The sequence below is a fragment of the Panthera leo genome, chromosome D1, assembly GCF_018350215.1.
Source record: "Panthera leo isolate Ple1 chromosome D1, P.leo_Ple1_pat1.1, whole genome shotgun sequence".
NCBI lineage: Eukaryota > Metazoa > Chordata > Mammalia > Carnivora > Felidae > Panthera > Panthera leo.
In genome coordinates this window covers 7,968,801-7,975,681 of record NC_056688.1, presented here as the reverse complement: position 1 = coordinate 7,975,681, position 6,881 = coordinate 7,968,801, and the positions used below count along the sequence as shown (strand labels likewise).

Sequence of the window (6,881 nt, the reverse complement as noted above, 5' to 3'; positions counted from 1 at the left end):
ATCTACAGATTTGTGTCTTATCCATACATATTTTTCTCTTTCTTAAAAAAGGGCATAATGCCCTATTTTATGCCGTGGGACATATCATGGCATATTAATGACGGCTAGTACATATGTGGATATGTATCAGGCGTAAATCTCTAGAACAATAGTTTTAGTATTATGGCATTTGACTCTCACAACAACTGAGGTAGGTTCTCTTATTATCCTCCCCATTTTATAGTCAAAAGAACTGTGACCTAAAGAGATTAACTACTCCGTCCCAAAGTAACATGACTCCAGGGCCCAAGCTCTTAACCACCATACTGTATTACTTCTCCACAGTAAGCCAGGTTTATATAAAATGATTGCTGAAATGCCCAAGTAATTTGAGAAAGTTCTTCACAAACTGTTCACTCTGTCCATTCACTTGCATAAATCGTGAAATTCTCCATCAATTTAGTTCATTGAAATGTCTGAAGCCCCTCTGGCCCGGAGCAACCTGGGTGAAGGTCATGTTTGCCTGGAACATTTCTCAGGAGGGCTATGGTAGCATTTAGGGGCTGGGATCTCTTACTGCAGAGCTCCAGAGGCAGACGCTGGTTCAAGTGCTGGAGGAGGCTCATATCGAAAACTGGAGTATTGTACGTTGGACGCTCTGAGAAGCAGACTCTGAGACCAAGAGGTAAGTAGAATTCGTTGATTTGGGAGGTGATTCCAGGAAGCACCAGTGGAGGAGAGCAAAATGGGTCCAGGAGAATCTCCAGGAGAGTATACAGAACACAGTTCAGAACTGGTCCATCCTAGGCACGAGGAAACTGAGCTATTTATGTACCAACTCCCAAGGGTCATTGGCGGTTGTCTGTTCCTAGGGGTGTTAACTCCCTGGGACTTCAGGCTACCTGAGCAGGAGGCTTGGCATTCTCCCGCAGCCTGAAAAAGCACTCAGAGAGTTGTGATGTTTACTGTAACAGGCCATTCACATGGAAGGGAATCCACATGACATTCAGGACGTCAGGGAATTGGGAGAGGCACTGACTGCCTCTGTTCTAGCTAACAGGACTGGAAATGGCTCATGGATGCAAGAGTTACAGGGAGAACGAGAGCCACAGCACGTAGCCAACGTGGAACAAGCTGTAAACACAACAAAGAGCAGAGAGAGAAGTAGCCCAACAAGCCGAGCGGAGTGGCCTGAAGCAATTTTGAAGACTCCTCGTGGCGGCTGCGAAACAGCCACCTTGTACTTGTGTATCGGACCCATTTAATGGGGACAGACACGGCGGACTGTTAGGAAGCTGAGCGGTAACTCATGTTTACCGGTACGTGTGCCATCCCCAAGACCATGTCTGTAAGAGAGCGATAAAACCTACCCACCACCTTGGCGGTAAGATCAAGCTCTCTACTCCTTTGAGAAGATAACCATCTCATTCCGCACAAAGGCACCTCTAACCAGAAAAGCCCAAATCTCACACAGCGTGAGGTGCCTCAGACGTGCGCCCTGTGTGTGTGCCTATCAATTTCATTTTGGTTTCAAGTCTATGGAGAAGGTCCTGGACCCGAAGCCCACGAGGGAACACTTCCTGTGCTATGAGGGATCTCTCACCTAAGCTAGGGTAGGTGAAGTCCATTACTTAGAAGGATTCCCTGCTTTAAATGAGCTGCTCTTGTAAAACTATAAAACCAGTGTTTCACTGAACGTTCAGGTACATTTAGGTTTCAAATTTGGAGGCCCATGAGGCTTCCTGGGATTCACTAATATGAGAAGGAGTAATAGAAGTCAAGGAGGTGAGGGGCGCCTGGGCGGCTTAGTCAGTTAAGCGTCTCATTCTTGGTTTCGGCTCACGTCATGATCTCATGGTTTCATGAGTTTGAGCCCCACATGGGGCTTTGGCTCACAGGGCGGAGCCTGCTTGGGATCTCTCTCCCTCTCTCTCTGCCCCTCCACCACTCATGCTCTCTCTCTCTCAAAAATAAATACATACGCTTTAAAAAAAAAAAAAGTCAAGGAGGTGACAACACACCCAGTGAAACACTGAAAGGTATTCAGGGCCCTCATTCAAGGAGAAAAATGAGTGATAACACCACTGACAATCATGTGCTAGAGTATCAACCAGAAGGCTTTAATTAAGCCGGTGTGATCCTTCCGAACCTGTTGTGTAACAGCAAAACTCCTCTGGTCTCTTCTGGAGCAGGTTATTTCAGAACTACAGGATTACAAGACCTGAGAGTCAGCCTCTCAAGTGCATCTTCCTTCTGAAGATGAACCGCATCCAACAGGATCCGTCAGGTCTGCTGCCTGGCTCCGCTCCACTCACTCCCAGCTGCCCTGAGTTGTTACTCAAGTCCTGAGAATAAACAAGGTCCCTTGGCTAACTTTACTGATCACTAACACTGTAGTCCATATATCGGCTATAAGGGCAGGTGGTCTTCAATGCCATATGTTTGCCTTTGGAGGCCTGCACGCCCTGGAATGAAATAAAGGGTGTGTGAAAGGGGTAGGAAAAGTGCACGAGTTGAGCTGAGACTCAGAAAAAACCAAGATGGAGCCATGGGTCTCACACATCCTAGCCATGTGACTTAGGAAGGTCATTTCAGCTGGCCAACCCTAAATTTCTTCATTTATAGAGAAAAGAGTTAATAGAACTTATCTCATAGAACCTTATAAAGGGACATAATGGATCCTAAGTGCCTAACACAGTACCTGTCTACTTTGCAAGTACACAATAAACACACTGCTGCTGTAGATGGGGAGCCACGATCCATGTTCCCGTTGCTGTGTTAGATGCACAATATAAAATTTTTTAAAGAAAAAAAACATCAAAGTCGCTGTATAAGCAGGCATTATTATCCCCATTGTAAGGTTGAGGAAATGAAGGCTCAGAGGGTCTAAGTAAGTTGTCTCAGGTCCTGTGGCTGGCATGCAACGGAGCAGGAACTCAGTGTAGGCTTGACTAACTGCAAAATCTATGTTCTTCGCCCCGCGAGATGCTTCTTCGTGTCTCCTGCAGAGGCGCTCACCCAAATGGCACTGAACTAGGTGTCGGCATTGCCAAAGGATGCTCTCTTTGGGGTTGCCCTGGGCAGGGCCTCCTGGTGCCCGTAAGTGGGTGGCTGTTCATGCTGCTGCCCTCCTCCCACATTTCCCATGGTGTGAAAGGGGATTTTCACAGCATCAGAGGAAGAGCACGCTGCCCGAGGCCTGAATTCCTCAGAGTATCATCTGTGGTCTACGGTGCCGGTGCCTACGAGAGTTTTCTCAATGGTCAGAGAACAGATCCAAAACTGCAAGCCTTTTTTCTCTTTTTTCTCCAGTTCTCACTATTTTTATTTTTGTGTGTGATCACATAAGCCACTAAGGCCTTCAGTCTAAGGGTTACTGAGATTTGGTGTCCATAAACTGAGGCTCACACATTCCCAGAATTTGCTAACAAGTCTGACTTCAACGATTGGCAAAGCTGCCCGAGCCACACGCTTAGAGTAGCTGGTTAGAAAAGCCCCAGTTTCGAGCAAGCATGTGGCCTTAAGCCGGTCTTTTGAGTTGTCATTAAGCAATAGACAGTTCCTGTTCTGTCCCAGGCTCTTCTCACACACTTTAGAAATGTTAACCTGTTGTTAATCTTTACAGTATTCCTTTGGCATAAACACTCTTATTATTACCTTTTCTCAGGGGGAAAACCGAGGCAAGAACAAGTTGAGCAAGCCACCCAAAGTCACACAGCTGGAGCGTGTCAAGCCAAGACGTGAAGACAGGTGGTCTGGGCCAGCATCCACACTCTCGTTTTATCTGAAAGTTCCTGTCGGTTGTGCTTGTTGTGTATTGTTTGAATAATGTTGCATATCGCCATACTGATGACCCCAAACTTTCTAATTATTAACCTTTAATGACAGCAACAAACAGCAACGCTATCTACGGGGCATTCACTTTGCGCTAGTCACCATTCTAAACACCTATTCATTCGTCTAATATATTAACTCATCCATCCTCCCTGCGACCGTTCCACACTTACATCCCCAGATCAGTTTGCAAATTACAGGAATGAGGAGGAGGCAGCTTAGTGACCTGAACGTCACCCGCACACAGCTAGTAAGTCATGGGGCAGGGCTCAAACCCAGGAAGTCTGTCTCTCCAACGTATGCTCTCCACCACAGCCTATCACAGCTCAAAAATGGGTCCTTTGCACCTGTCTAGCTTTCTCCATCAGAAAGCAGGGACAGATACAGTACCTGAGAGGCAGTTTGGACCCCGCGCCACAGGTCATTTTCAAAACTGTAACAAGAGAGGCTAGCCAGACCCAGCATTCATGGAGCAGCCAGCATGTAGAGGAAAAATTCTCATTTTGGACCAGGCGTAGCCTGCTGTTAGCAAAGAATCATGATGGGGATGCAGAGACAATGCAGGAATAGGGTGAATCAGCCAGAATCAGAGCTGCGGGGCCAGATGGTCTCTGCGACTGGGCATGTGGTGACAGGCGAGCCACTCACCTTTCCTGAACCCTGCTTTCCTTCCCAGTAGTTTATGGGTGGGGTCAATCCCACCTCAGAATTTTGTGAATAATGAATAAGATAATAAAAGTGAAATTCTTAGCATCGAGACAGCTCATTATTACTGAATAAAGGACAGTGAAACATTTCCAAGAATTCCATTTATATTATTTTTTAAAAAAACACACGAGCTCCAATCTCTACTGAACACGTGACACAGGTCTCTTCAAACGCTGGATATCGAATGACCCCGCTGGTGTGTCTGCTTAACTGAAGCACCTTTCCTCATTCCTGCCTGCACCTCGGCTGAAATGTTTCCCTCTCTATCTGGCTTCTGGGAGGAGGATGCTGTTAGTACTTCTGGTACAGCATCTGACCTTCTCCGGTCCTAAAGGGGTAACTGATTGTTTTCACCAACGATGCCAACATACCAACAGCCATATTGGTAGCGTTTTGTTTCACTGCATTTGAAGCCGCCATGTACTTCCTCTTGGCCACAACTCTGTTTCATGCAATTTGGTGGGTGTCTGTGGCTTTTGGGTTTGTTTCAGAGGCAATGACTTTGCCAACCCAATCTGCATAATTCTGTTTACTTGCCTTTGTGAAGGAGAGACCTTGCCAGAGCCATGGACTCTGACATCAGGGTCTGAGGGCCGTGGGGTTCTTTTGTCTTTTTCATGCCAACAAAAAGGAACCACGCTCAAAAAGGTGGGCAATTCCATTCTGTTCCGAAGCTGTGTGTAAGTACACAAAGAAATAGCATCTCTGTTCCACCTGTACAATAAATAATGAGCATACGCCCTCCATGGCATCCTGAAGAATAAGCTGTTTCCCACTCTAATCTTGGTAGAGTCTACAGAAATTAGATTTCCCTCAAGGTACTCATTCTTCTTCATGAGGCACCCCTCCACCATATGGCTTTAGTTGGCATTAGCCATCACTTGGGGGCTTCACTAAAGACGCGCTGTCCTAATATGTATTTCCAGACATAGAGATTCAGTAAGTAATGGGTCAGGCCCAGGTCACCTGTAGATTCAATACGTTGATAATCTTCTCCCTTCTCCACACACAGTCCTGCAGGTTCTGAGGCAAACGGGTTCTTGTACTACACCTTCGGGCGTGCTCTGGTACACACGGTTTTGTTAAGTCCTTTGTTATTGAGGGGAGGCTCACAGAAGTAATTATTTGAAATCGATGATAAAAAGCCACAGCATGAAATGGAAGATGAGGAGCTCTGGAATTCGGCAAAGCTTCATTCAAATCCAAACTCTATCACTTACTAGCAGGGTGAGCTTGGGGAAATTACTTACTATCTTTGAGACTCAGTGTTTCATCTATAAAGCGGGAGTAATACCCGCCCCCCCAGCAAAAAACATTTACCCTGAAGGTGAACTGGGATATCTTGGTTAAATATAAAACAGGCACAAACAAAGCACCCACTTTGAATGTGGATAGGATAGTTCCTAAGTGGTGCTGAAGTGTCCCCTCCTTTAAATGACATTGTTATGTTTCTACAAGGAAAAAGAACAAAGGTCAATGATATCTGTAGGCTTAAAACGGGATTTTCCTGGAGATTTTGCCTCTGACTTGTTTTTCTTTGGCATTCAAAGGAAGGGAACAAAGCCTGGGTAGACTCTACTGTGAGCCCACAGATGGAGTGACCCAAAGAAGGCTGTCAGTGATGACCGATGGCCCTGGACTAACCCCTGAAGTAGTTCCAGCATCCAAACAGGCAAAGAGCTGACTGATTAGAGGCTGCAGGAGTGAGCACACTCAGGTTCCAAGCCCAGCTGATGCTCAAACCCATGGCCAAGTACAGATCAGCGTCAACCTGGCCTGACAAGACGCTGTGGCCCCCGCGTCTCTTCTCTGCATTGGAGGAACCACAGAGATGTGAAGCCAAAGATGTCCCTGACTGGGATCAAGCCCTGCAGGTGTAGAGGATTGGTTGACCAACTTTCCACAGACAGTACCTCAGTCATGATCTGAAATATGAGACTTTGTACAAGTGACACTAGGTTGCCCAGTTATTCCATTAGGGGTGCCTGGTGCAGCTAGATGTTCTATCAGGCACACTGAGCGGGGAAAAAATAAAAACTGTTATCTGAACAAAACATGGAAATAGTTGCCACGGGGGGGGGGGGGGGAAGAATTTTACTAATGGACTTCTTTATTTTACATTTTTGCATAATTTTTGTGTTAAACCACCTATGACGATACACTAGGAAGCCACATCTTTGTTTTTATTTTTTTAAGGCCAGAGGCCTATATAGATCTTCATCTGTCCTGGGTCCTGCCTGCTGAGGGCTGAGTAGGTGGTTTACTCCCTTGATCAGATCTTAAGGTCCTGAGGCCAACAGTCCTACATCCCAAGTCCGGCCTTGAAATATGCCCTCCTACCCAAGGCTTCTGTGAAAATG

General features: G+C 46.3%; 1 long non-coding RNA gene across 1 annotated transcript; it reads left to right on the top strand.

The window, feature by feature from the left end:
- Positions 1 to 440: 440 nt before the first annotated feature.
- LOC122200111 lies at positions 441 to 3,885 on the top strand. The gene is made up of 2 exons (XR_006193720.1): positions 441 to 664; positions 3,647 to 3,885. It is a non-coding gene; the product is annotated as an uncharacterized LOC122200111 (long non-coding RNA).
- Positions 3,886 to 6,881: the final 2,996 nt, after the last annotated feature.